The sequence below is a fragment of the Triturus cristatus genome, chromosome 5_2 (assembly GCF_964204655.1).
Source record: "Triturus cristatus chromosome 5_2, aTriCri1.1, whole genome shotgun sequence".
Classification (NCBI taxonomy): Eukaryota; Metazoa; Chordata; class Amphibia; order Caudata; family Salamandridae; genus Triturus; species Triturus cristatus.
Window position 1 is genome coordinate 992,803,097 of NC_140588.1, and position 12,421 is coordinate 992,815,517.

General features: G+C 46.7%; 1 protein-coding gene across 2 annotated transcripts in view; it reads left to right on the forward strand.

Annotated features, from left to right (window-relative positions):
* NEXMIF (neurite extension and migration factor) overlaps positions 1 to 12,421 on the forward strand; it is a 1,529,077-nt gene that overhangs the window by 1,335,929 nt on the left and 180,727 nt on the right. The gene's annotated exons all lie outside the window — the stretch shown is intronic.

A 12,421-nucleotide genomic window follows, 5' to 3' on the forward strand; every position in this document is an offset into this window, starting at 1 on the left:
GAGCAGCTGGGTGGCGGGAGCGGGGCGGCGAATGGAATCACAGGGGGGCGGGGCCGCAGGGAGGCAGCGGCGGGAAATTCCAAGAAGCAGCAGGAAATTCCCAGGAGCAGCGGGAAATTCCCAGGAGCAGCGGGCAGCGAGCGAAGGAATCTGCAGGCAGGAGGCGGCAAAGGCAGGCAGGAGCGGCAGCAGTGAGTGGGGCGACCAAGCCCTGTGGAGGGCTGAGCGGTCACACTAGGTGAGTATTATACAAACAACATTTTTAATCAGCTCTGGGGTCCTTAATGGTGGTCCATCAATCTTTGGCCTTTACCCATTCCTAGTAAGGTAGTTAAGAACCTGAGCATGTGGCTGGATCAAAAGCTTTCCCTGGATGTTCAAATTTCCAAGATTGCGGCCTACTGCTTTTGGCTACTTAAGTGCCTTAAGAAAATGTCTTGGTTTTTCTATATCTCAGCACAAAAAACAGTTGTTTAAGCCTTGATTTTATCCAGGATAGAGTATGGTAATGTGCTTTGTTAGGACGGTGCACCCAAAAAAACGTTGAGGAGACTTCAGGTGGTTCAAAATACTGCAGCTCGCTTGCTTGTCCATGTTCGATCTCTCCATTGGTTGACCGTTCAGAGGCGCATCCACTTTAAAACTTTGAATGGTGGTGGCCCCAATACCTTAGGGCATTGGTGCAATACTTTACCCGCTATAAATGCGTACAACAGGGTAGCAGGTCCTTTGCTGTTCTTGGTCCTACTCTCTGGAGCTCTCTCCCTTAGAAAATCAGATTGTGCACATCACTTTTGGAGTTTCGCAGATTGTTAAAAAAGCCTGGGTGTTCTGACATTGTTGCTGCCCCTTTTTATACTGAAAGCACTGGAAAACGCTTTCTGAGTAGCCCTACGCTCTAGAAATGCAGTTACTGATTGATTTATTAAATACTTGCAAAACTTCACATCCACTCACGGCTACCTTTATTCCTGTGTCTCTCACACTCCTAGCAGCAACGGGTGACGGCTACAGCTTCTGATGCAAACCTTAAAGTTTGCTCTTATTCTTATACATTGGAAGTTTCACAACAAAATCCTGATGATTGCCCTTTGAAACATCAGTTGATACATTTGGATTGCCTACTAGATGGATGTGGTCTTTGAACCACCTGTCACTGCTCCAGTTACCATTTTGCAGTGAGCTAACCAGGACATTTTTTGCAGTTGAAACTCAACTGTTGTAGTGTCAACATTTACAAGGCCACGAAGAGAGAGACTGGAAAACTACAGAGGCTACAAAAGCAAGTAGCCAGACTGTCAAACTTAAAGGAAATCAGATCAGATCTTTGTTGTTCTAAGTGACCCTCATTGGTTGCCAGTAGCGCAAACCGATGAATTCAGACTTCTATGTACTGGCTTCAGAGCACAGGAGTGCCTTTACCCCAAATACATGCCTTCTTTTCTCCTTATACACCCATTTTTGTCCTGAGATCAAGCAAAGCAAACCTGATTGCATAAACCAGTTACAACCAAATGAGGCACAGACAGTGATTGAAATGGAAGTTGGTTGCTCAACTTTGGAACTAGTTGCCACCAGACCTCAGCAGTAGACCTCACCTCAAGAAAAAGAGAAAACATATCTGTTGGATTTGGCCCTTTTTTGTAGGGTCATCCCTGAACTTTTTGCCTTTCTCCTGTATTGTTTCTGACCTGTTTTTGTTGGTTTTAGGACTCTGGGCACTTTACTACTGCTGATCAGTGCTAAAGTGCATATGCTCTCTGTTTAAAGTGTTATGGTAATTGGTTGTCAATAATTGGTATGTTTACCTTACTTATAAAGTCCCTAGTAAAGTGCACTATGTATGCCAGGGCTGGTAATGCAAATGCTACTAGTGGGACTGCAGCACCAATTGTGCCACCCACACAAGTTGCCCTAAGAAGAGATCTCAGGCCTGCCATTGCAGTGCCTGCACGCATTTTGTTAACTGCCCTCTTGTCCTGACAAGTGCACACACTTGCCAGGCCTTGCCTTCCCTTTTTATGCACATCAGACACCCCTATAGTAGGCCCAAGGTTCCCCCCTCCTCCCCCCCCGGGCAGGGTGCAGTGTATGTGAAAGGTAGGACATGTACTGACCATGTCCTGACAGTGAAATACTGCCAAATCTGTTTTTCACTGTTGCAAAGCCATCTTGCCCATAGGACAGAATGGGGAATGCTGTTCCATGTTTCCAGCATATCTTCCCATAGGCATAAGATGGAGAAATTGAGTTTAGTGTGCCTGAACTCAGAATTTAATAACACATCTTTTTGTGAAGATGTTTTTTAGATTGTGTGCTTCGAAACCACTTTTTTAAAAGTGGCTGGTTTCTTGTCTGAAACCATCCTGTGTGCCTCTGCCTGTTTGTGTACTGACCATCTGAGTTTGGATGTAACAGTGTCTGGGAAGTGTCCTGACCCCAGGGAGGAGAAGGTGAGACAGCAACAGGCTGGCTTGCATTTGATGTGGGGGGGAGGAGTAGCCCCTTGGATGTGAAGAGGGCTGTGTTGCTGCCACAAAAGGATAGCTCCACCTCCTGCTGATCGTCTGGGTCCCAGACCCTTACTATCAAAGGAAGAGGGTGTGCACTGGCAGGAAGACACCCAGGTCTGGTTTGGACTGGGCTCAGAGCCCCCTGAACACAAAGACTTCAAAGGCATTTATGGGTATAAATGTAAGAGCTGAAACCCCTGAACTCAAGACTGAAATACAGACTGAAAAAGGATTGAACCTACTTTGTGATCAAGAGGAACCTCTGCCAAAGAAGAACAGCTGAAGAGACGGAAGAGAAGGACTGCCCTTGCTGTGTGTTCCGGGGCTGACCTGCAGTTTGCTGATTTCACTAACTAGAGGCCAAGGGACTTTGTTGTGTGCTGTATCCCCCTGCTTGTGAGGACTTTGCTGTGTGCTGTGTCCTGAAGTAACATGTCTCCAAGGGCCCGAGGAGAGCTGGTCCCTTGCTGTGGAAATTCAGGAACATAAAAGTTTCCAATGTGTGTCAGCGACGCTTGGTGCGTGGTGCTTTTGCACGCCTGAGACTGCCATGTGGTACGCGATTCTGCTTATGAGGTGCCCCGTGATCGCATTGCCCCAGCAGCGTGAAACATCGTCCACGCTGCTTTATTGCTGTTTGTGGCCCGAGCCGTCATCGTAACTGAGGCTGTGAGTAAGAAACCCCGCAACCAGCCCGAGCCGCAACGTGCTACAGGATTTCGGGAAGACTGCCGTGTGGTCCGTGGTACTGTTTACGAGGTGCCCCGTGATCGCATTGCCCCCGCAGCGTGAAACATCGTCCACGCTGCTGTATTGCTGTCTGTGGCCCGAGCCATCATCGTAACTGAGGCTGTGAGTAAGGATCACCGCCGCCGGCCTGAGCCTCAACGTGCTAAAGGATTTCTTGAAGCTAAGAAAGCTGCAAGGTGAAAGTGATCGTGATCGTTGTTCACCAAGAGGAATCTGCCCAAGATCGTCAACGAAGGAGAAGGCAGCGCCATAACCCGCCCGGCTACAGCGTCGCCTCACATCGGGGCCGCCCAGCAGGACGTCCAACGAGTGGGGAGAGAGAGAGAGAGCGAGGCAGTGCACGCCCCTCCCCTCAGGTAAGGCTTGGACTCCGGTCGGAGCCGCAAGCGTGTGTGGCCTGGGGAGGCATGCAGGAGGAGTACAAGAGGGCTCCGAGCTCTCTCCCGCTGCACCGCGTTAGAACCGCTGAGTCCCGAACGGCCCGTGCCTGATCAGCAGTACCGGGGCAGCCCTTTTAAGCTTATAACCGTTGTCTCTGGTGTTGGAACCTAGTGGGGGCCCGAGTTGACCGCGTAGATTGGCGTACTGCTTTATTCTTACATTTCGAACTGCCTGATTCTTGCATTACGAATTGCATTATTCTTGCATTACGAACTGCCTGATTCTTGCATTTAGACTCACATTGTTCTTGCATTACAAACTGCCTGATTCTTGCATTACGAATCGCATTATTCTTGCATTATGAATTGCATTATTCCTGCGTTACGAACTGCATTAGTACGTGCATGTTGGACTGTGTTATTACTACTTTACGAACTGCATAGCATTGCATTAGGACTGCATTAGATCATTGTGAACTGCTCTTTAATACCGCAAAAACCTATAAGTGATTGCTGGCCTAATAAACGGCAAAGTGAAAGATTATGAATACGCATATGTTGGATTTCTATTGTTTGGTCTCATCGTATTCTTTTGATAAAGAGACCGCTATTTTTATAAAACCTAATGTGGTGTCCATTTGTGGTGTTATCACTGTGTTACTGGGAGTGTGGTTGCAAATACTTTACACCTTGCCTTGGAGATAAGCCTGGCTGCTCGTGCCAAGCTACCGGGTGGTGAGCAGGGGTTATCTAAGAGGGTGCCCCTCCTTTCCCTGACTAGAAGCAAGGGTCCCTATTTGGACTAAGGTACCTACCTCACCCAACTAGAGACCCCCAGTTCTAACAATATCTATTCAAGAGACATTCTTATCACATAATGAAGATGTCATTTGGTGGTAGGTAGGCCCAGACTGGCAGCTTTTTATCCAGAATTTACCCGATGGGCTGTAGCTACTTGAAGCTGGTTTTTGCATCCAGAGCTGGCGTCCCAGCCTCTATATCCAGCTTCATCGGGTAATTACAGCAGGCACAGAGGGGAAACGGGGTCCTTCAGGAAAGAGAGAGAAGGATAGCGCGAGAGATGAGAGAGGAGGAAGGAATCAGGGCTGGTTTGAGCATTTTACAGAGCTGCCATTGGTTCTCAGTCTACCCCCAATGACAATGGTTCTGTGAAAACTTCCTTTCTCAGCTACAACAGCGCTTCAAATGCCTTCTGTTTTTAAGTGTGTACTTTACAAATAATGTAAATAGATAAATACATAACACATAGAATGTTGGTAGTCACAAGGACTGTTTCTCCTTGGATTCATCCTTAGAAAGAACTTGCAGTCAGTAGTGTTGCACTGTGGGAGCCTACAACCATAGAAATAGGCAAAGCTCAATCACAGCATTTTGATTGGTGCCTGCAGCTATAGAAATAGAGGAGGGTCGAGAATGGAAGACTACTCCGGAGCCCTCAATCAAAGCAATAGAGGATGGTTAATAACAGTAGACTAAGCGGGACTGTTAGCCGAAGACGAAGGTCAGTCATCAGTGGGCTTATTAGAGGCCTCCAGCCATGGAAATGTAAGTAGGTAAAATGGCATGCCATTCAGGATCTTTCAGCAGGCAAATAAACTACTGAAATGCCAGTCTTCTTGCAAAATGCTAAATTCTCCCTAAAATAAGGAATACAGAGCATGACATACAAAGCTATTTTGCAGTCGCAAACCATGTGTTTGGCAAAATCACGGGGTTTCTGAATGCAAAATGCTATTTTACCTTATTCTGTGCATTCCTGCACCTATGTGGGCTCCAGGTCAAATCAGGCAGCAGTAAATCAAGTTCTCTTAAGTAGGATTTAGGGACCGACATCAGCAATACAGGGAAGTGGTATAACAGGCGAGGGAGCGTAACCGTTTTGGATAATGCAGCCCATAACTATTTGAGGTAGTGTTTCCCAAAATTCTACACAGCTTTTTTGTGTGTGTGTGTAGACCACCCCTTCCCAGAGTTGCCATACTAAAAGGCAGCATCTGCTTGATAAGCCTGTACTTTCAGGTTCCTCAATGGCCACCATTTCCAGCAATTCTCTTCACCATCAGTGGGGCATTTAGGACAGCATCATCTGGTCTGACCAGGAAAGTGCATGTTTTAGCCCAGATCACATGCAGTCCAGATATTTGCCCAAATTCTGCTAGTACCCTAGTTATGACATCTTGTTCTGGCCTTCCAATGTGTAGAGATAACAGCACATCATCTGCATATAGCAATATTTCATGCAAACTCTCTTTTAGTAGTATGTCCTCCTCCCCATCTCCTCTTGTTTACATTATCTAGGGTGGTGGCTCCATAGTGAGAGAAAATAACATTGGAGACAAAGGGCATCCCTGTTAGGTGCTCTTGTACATTTCAGTTGTTTAGAAATCCTTAGTCTTATTCATACTTTGGCCAAGGGGTTAGTGATCAGTAGATTAACCCAGTTAATCATTTGATTGCCCAAGCCTCTCCAGCTTAATAAGCGATGCAAAGAATTGCCGTGCCTTATCGCCTTGAGAGCGGGAGTGCTCCAGATACTTCGTATATTTGAGTAATTGGAGCTTTTCAGTAAATTTTGCATACTTCCCCCTCGTAGCCAGCATCTGCTTCTGTTTATTTGAATTGTCCAACGCCCCTTCCTTCAGAGCTCAAAGTGAAACATCTAATCTATTTAGTTACCTTTCTCGGGTTTTATGACCCACACCTGTGATTTAATAGTGTCTTTGGATGACAATTTGAAGGTTCTCTTTCTACTAGCCCTTTCAGTGTCTGTGCCTTTGTTCTCTTCGAAGTTGTTTTGGATGACTTCCCTCAGTGGTTCCTTTAGACTCAGTCGTCTAACATAAAGCCTTTTAGTTTCCAAGTGGGATCGTTGTGTGTGTGTGTTGTCCCACGTTAGGCTCAGTAATAATGGGTTATGGTCTGAAATTGTTCTGCACAGATATATGGAAATTGTGATCTTGTGCTGAATGTTGTGTGAGCATAGCACTGTGTCCAGTCTGGCTTGCAAGCTGTGTACCTGGGAATAGGATGAACATTCTCAGGTTCTCCGGTGCAGTTGCCTCCACACATCAGTTAATCTCTAATGGGCCATGTAAATAGCCAGGGTTTGGGATTCCCTCTCTACTTGGGTTCTTGAGGTAAGTGGGAGTGGGTGTGGGTGTGAGCTGTTCAGTCCTACATTTAATACCCAGTTAAAGAAATACCCCAGGAGTGTTGGTATGTGTGGCCGTTTCCCAGGAGTGTTGGTATCTGTGGCCATTGGGTCAACGTCTTGGTTAGCAGCACACAAGAATGAGTTTATTTTGCGTTGGTGACACATATGCTTCCAGTATTATGTCCCTTCCACATAGCCGTCCGTTAACCAGAGCATATCTGTCCTCCTTCTGTATGTGCATATTCGAGGGTTTGAATGGTGTACAATGTCTGATCCCGGTTAGGGCTCCTGTGGCATAGGACAAGAACCCCGTCACAAATAACTGACCTCTTTAACTATGTTATAGTGTAACCACCTCCTGCATTGTGAGGTGCGTTTCTTGAAAAAATGTAGGATTTGCCATGGTTACAGTTCATCCTACTCAGGTCTCCCATGCCAAAAGCGCTCCGCCTTACCAGTATGAATCTTTCTAGATGCTGGAATGTCTTCAAATCGCCTGTTTCACCAACAGTGTATATTTCAGTTATGAGCTTTAAAAATACTGCCACCACTTCCATTTCCCAAGGTAGTAATGCACCTGCACACTGCCCAATAAAGAAACATAACATAAAAAAGATTATGCATGCTAGCTCAGGGTGTAGTCTGTGAAGGAGTGTCTGGTTAGCTTGCTGGTCGTCCCTCTGCCGTGCTCATTGCCATGTTGTTGATCCTTGTTTCTGTATCGCTTGATATATGCCCTGGGTTATAGTAACCACAGGTTGCATTGCCTTGTCGTTCATTATGTTTTTTCATGAGGAAATAATAATGTATCTCCTGTTACTTTCTCTTGGGCATTTTTTTACTGCTCTAAGCCTGTTGACAATGAACATTCACTATGTGGTTTGGGACTATATGCACCACAGCTTGAGGATGTCCCTCTTTTGACCTTAAGGATGCCCAGCTCACAGGCCATCGGCAGGATTATGTCTCTCTCTCCCTGCAGGGCAGCAAACTTGCTGTACCAGTCTGGGGTTGAGCAGCTGGCAGGTTTGCTCGCTGTGTCCTGGGGGCGTGACATCTAGTGAGCCCCCAGGCAGCAATCTCAGTCTCAAGTCACCTGTCTTGATATCCCAGCATGTCTCAGCCCTCTGCTACCTCCAAGAATCCCACCACATGGGTGTTGTTGCGCTTGGACAGGCCATCTAAGTCTTCTGCCCAACCCTCTAGGAAGCATATTCTTTCTGTGAGTTCTTGTTTTGTGGATTTGAGCTTGTCTGTGCTATGTTGCATGTGTGACACTAGTTGCCATCCTTTAGCCCCGTCAGCTAATTTCCAGTGACATTCTCTGAGTAGCTCAGTGTCAATGATTGCATTTTCTATTTTGGATTCTAGTGCCCCTACCGTGAAAGCAATGACTTTTAGGATCATGTTCACATTTTCTCTCAGTGTACTGAGCTGTGAGGCACTAATGTTATGCTGGGTAGTTTCATGGTCATTAATTCACGCTGGAGTGTGTGCAAAGTGTTAAGAATGCTGGAGCTGTCTCAGGGGAAGTTCCTGTGTCAACATTCCACATTTAATCTTTACTTCAGCCACCCAATAGGGTTGTGCTGCCTTTCCATACTCAGAGGATTTCATGCTGGACAATTCCTAGGCACTGCTGTGTGGATTTCACAGCCTTCTGCTGTATTCAGGGGGCCCAAGAGCTGGGGACAGGCCAGAAGCCCTCTCTAGGTGGGGGCCCCTGGATTCGCCCCCCACCTCCACTCAGATGCTGGCAACTTCAGAGATTTTGTTCACACTCTTTGTGCAGTGTATTTTCAGGGCGTGCAATGGGGCAAATCAGGCCCTAGCCCCCACTGGCACACCATCCTCTGTTGAGGCCTCAGATGTTCAATCCCACTTACCTGCTACTGTGCACCAAGCTTGGCGTTCGAGGCCTAATGTGATTGTCTGTCTCTAGTGTGCTGGTGCATGGTGATCAGCACCGCCTCCACCTCCTTCGGCCCTGGTCGCGTCTCGACTGCTGACTTCATTTTATTAATCATGCAGGCCTTCTGAAGTAGATTGTGGCATGCGTGTTCATTACCGGGTTTGTGTGGCCCTGTCCTGGGTATCTTTTCCTCCAGCTGTGCCTCTGCTCAGTTTATGGGCTTCCTTCTCTCGCTCTCTCAGAGCCTGGGCCAAGGGGCTCATTGTCACTCAGTCTCATGCTCCTCCAGTGCACAGCCCAGTTGACACCATAATAGAACAGGTAGGTGTTCAGTCACTCAGGGCGAATCTGTAGTAATCCGCAATATCTCTGGTGATTTCATGCAGCTACTGTGCCTTAGGGTCAACCCTTTTTTTCTCTGGGTATTGCATATATTTGTGTAGTGTAGATGTCTGCATGGCCACTGGGACCTTGATTCACTCAACGTGGACCATGCTGTGCTCAGCCATGCCGCCCCAGGCAGGTCACAGAAAGTCTGTGTGCAATTTGCAAACACTATTCTCATCAGGGCCTTTAATGGCTATAATTGCAGCTAATTAATATTGTACTAGAATGACAACTCCAACTCCATTATAGCTGTGTTCAACCATCATTGGATCTCAATAGAACTGAGAGTAAACCATAATGGTCAAAAAAATAAAACACTACTATAGGCCCTTAGCATGTATTCTACAGTTCCAAACCAATCGTTAGAACATACAAGCTTGAACAGTGCTTGTTTAATTAGAAATGAAGGCTTGATAACTTTCTGGTCGACTCAGGGATAAGAAAAACTCACAATATAAATGATGTGGTTCTAGGGCAACTCACAATATTATGCTCTGTTGTCACAGCTACTATATGACTTAATAAGTGACTCAGTGATGGGGAATTATTGATACAGCACAGTGTGTTTCAGTCATTAAATCACGGTTCAGCAATCTTCCCAACAACATTAAACAGTAGTCATAGCTCTCAGAGTTAGTAACCCCATCATGAAAAGAATACTCATCCTGCAAGAATGACTTCTGCCCTTCCACCTTTGTAAAAGAGTGACAAACTACTTTCAGCCTAGTAGGGTGCCATAAAGACGCCACCAGTCCCAATTTGATCATTCCTTGTTAATTCCTTGCAGCTTTTGATGACGGATCTGCGGCAATTGCTTGTGATTATTAAAATATGTTTGCCTTCAATGGTTGCCTGTCATCAGTTAATTGCTTCTTTCTGGATCTTTTCTCTGTGCTGTGGGCTTCTTCATTCAGTAATGACGGTGGTGCCTGAATCCTTATCTTTACTTGTGTTTCTTGTTGGCAAATGTACAGTTTCCTTACCATAGATCCTGATGTGTCGTCAATGGCCAATATCTTCGTTTCTAAAACTTTCTGGATTGTGAGACTCGGGGTCTCCGCTGTTACCAGCTGTCTTGCCGGCCCTAAGATATGACTGTGAGATTGGCACAGAGTTAGGTGCTGGGCATTGTCCAGTCAGGCTTTCGTCTCTTATACAGCACTGAAGTAGCTGTGCTGGCAGTGGTAAATGACCTTCAGAAGCCGTCGAACCAGGCTGAACCATCTGCAGCAGCATTCGGTACAGCATACCGCAGCATTCTGCTGAATAGGTTACAGGAGACCAGAATTAAAGACACTGAGACGCTGCCCTCGACTGTTGTAGACCCTACATGACGAGTGGGACACAGGCAGTCTCTTTTCCTCCTTACCTGTCTGATTTTAGGTTCTTCCATCAAGGGGTGTCACAGGGCTCTGGTTAGCCCTGTTCTGCAGATAGGGCAAGCAATGATAGTCTTGGTTCTTTTCACAGCTCTACGACAGCGGTCTCCAGTTGGTTGCAGCAGAATGTCTTAAAAGTTAACTCTGGAAAAAAAGAGGCTTTGTGGCTCAAACAAAAGCAGATCCCGAGTACGTTAACTCTTGATTTCTGGTCCCCTTCTTGCTCGGTACACCCTGCTCCTGTAGGGGCTATAAAAAAGAAACCAAAGCATCTACCTTGAATCTAACCTCTTGCTGAAGGCTTAGGTCAATCATGTGGTTTCATCTTGTCTTTTTGTTTGACTTAAGGTCTTGAAGAAGATGCTTCTCTTGCTTCCCAAGCAGGACCGTCAGGTGGTGATACCGGCAACTATTCTTAGCCATCTGGATTAGTGCAGTTCCCCCTATGTGGCGGCGGACAAGGGACTGCTTTGGAAATTGCAAGGCATTAAGAATATGGCAGCCAAGATAATCTTGGGCCTTTTCCTCATTCGTCATCCTTTTCAGAGGCCCTAAAACATCTGCACTGGCTCCCAGTTGAAAAGAAAGTAAAGTTTAAAGCACTCTGTCTCGTATACAGAGCAGCTCATGGAATTGGCCCGGACTATCTGGCAAAAAAATTCAAGTGGTACACTCGCTCTCATCTGCTGCTCTCCTCTGACGCAAATCTGCTGGTTTCTCCATGGGTCACTTGATGCACTGCAGGAGGCAAGGATTTTCCAGGTGTGCAGCAAAACTGTAGACTGAGCTTCCTGTTCACCTGTGGAAAACCCCTTACTAATTCAAGTCAGGAAATCCCTAAAAACTTGGCGTTTTGGCATTGAGTAGTTTACATTACGCATTTTTTTTCGAAGAAATATCTTTATCATCACAGCGCTATCTAGTCGCTCCAGGTTCTGCCTGTAGCCATGTCTTTGTTGGAACTCTTATACTTTAGCGCCATGACACCCATTGGGGTATTTGTTGCGCTTTATAAAATTCATAACATAACATGTTGCCCACATATCTCCGATCCTCCAGTTGTTCCAACTGTGTCTCGATCTAGATCAGAGCTGGGATTGTACAGTCCTTAAAACTTTGGAGTGCCTTTCTGTCGTCCTCCAGTGCTACCAATGGGACCTCCAACAGCTTAATTTCAGAAGTGATTTTCCGCACATCACCTTCCATTTTGGCCAGCTGTTGGTCGAGACAGGCCCTTGAAGCCTTGATTGAGGTTAACATGTTCTTGATATTGGTGGTGGTGTGCTGCAACTCTCCAAAAGGTCTCCAGGATCGCTTTCTACCTTGGCTGTGTCTGTCACATCAGTCTCGGTAGGCTCAGCTGCTAGTTTACTGGCAGTTTGCCATGACTACCACTTGGGAGTGAAAAGGCATCCTTATTCCCCTTGCTCTCAACAACCGGATATCTTGTCTATGTTTTTGGGTACACCACTAAAAATCCAGCCAGTTATCAGGCCATTCCATTCCTTGCTCTTTCACATCACAGCCATCAGGGACACACCTGAATGCCACCGGTTAACCCACCAGGGTTCTGGGTGCGCGGTGTGGTCCCATTTACATCTTCAGTCAGGACCCATGTGGCCCAGACATCAAACAGCTTGCCCCGGGCTGGCCCTCATACAGCATCGGCCCAACTTCGCAGCCACTATTCTGGTGCGACCCCTGGATGGATGATCCATGCTTCACTGGTTCCCTGTAGCTGGGGAGGCACAAGAAAGGTCCCTCTTTGTGGAATTGCCGCTGCCTATACTGTCACTTGGACCCGACTCAGCCAGACCATACGCTGCAGGTGGCCTCGAGAAAGGGGAACCGTGCTGGAGCTCCGAGCTGAAGTTTTCACTTAAAAGCCTACCCCTCCCTGCCCCCACAATATAATGCAAACTCAG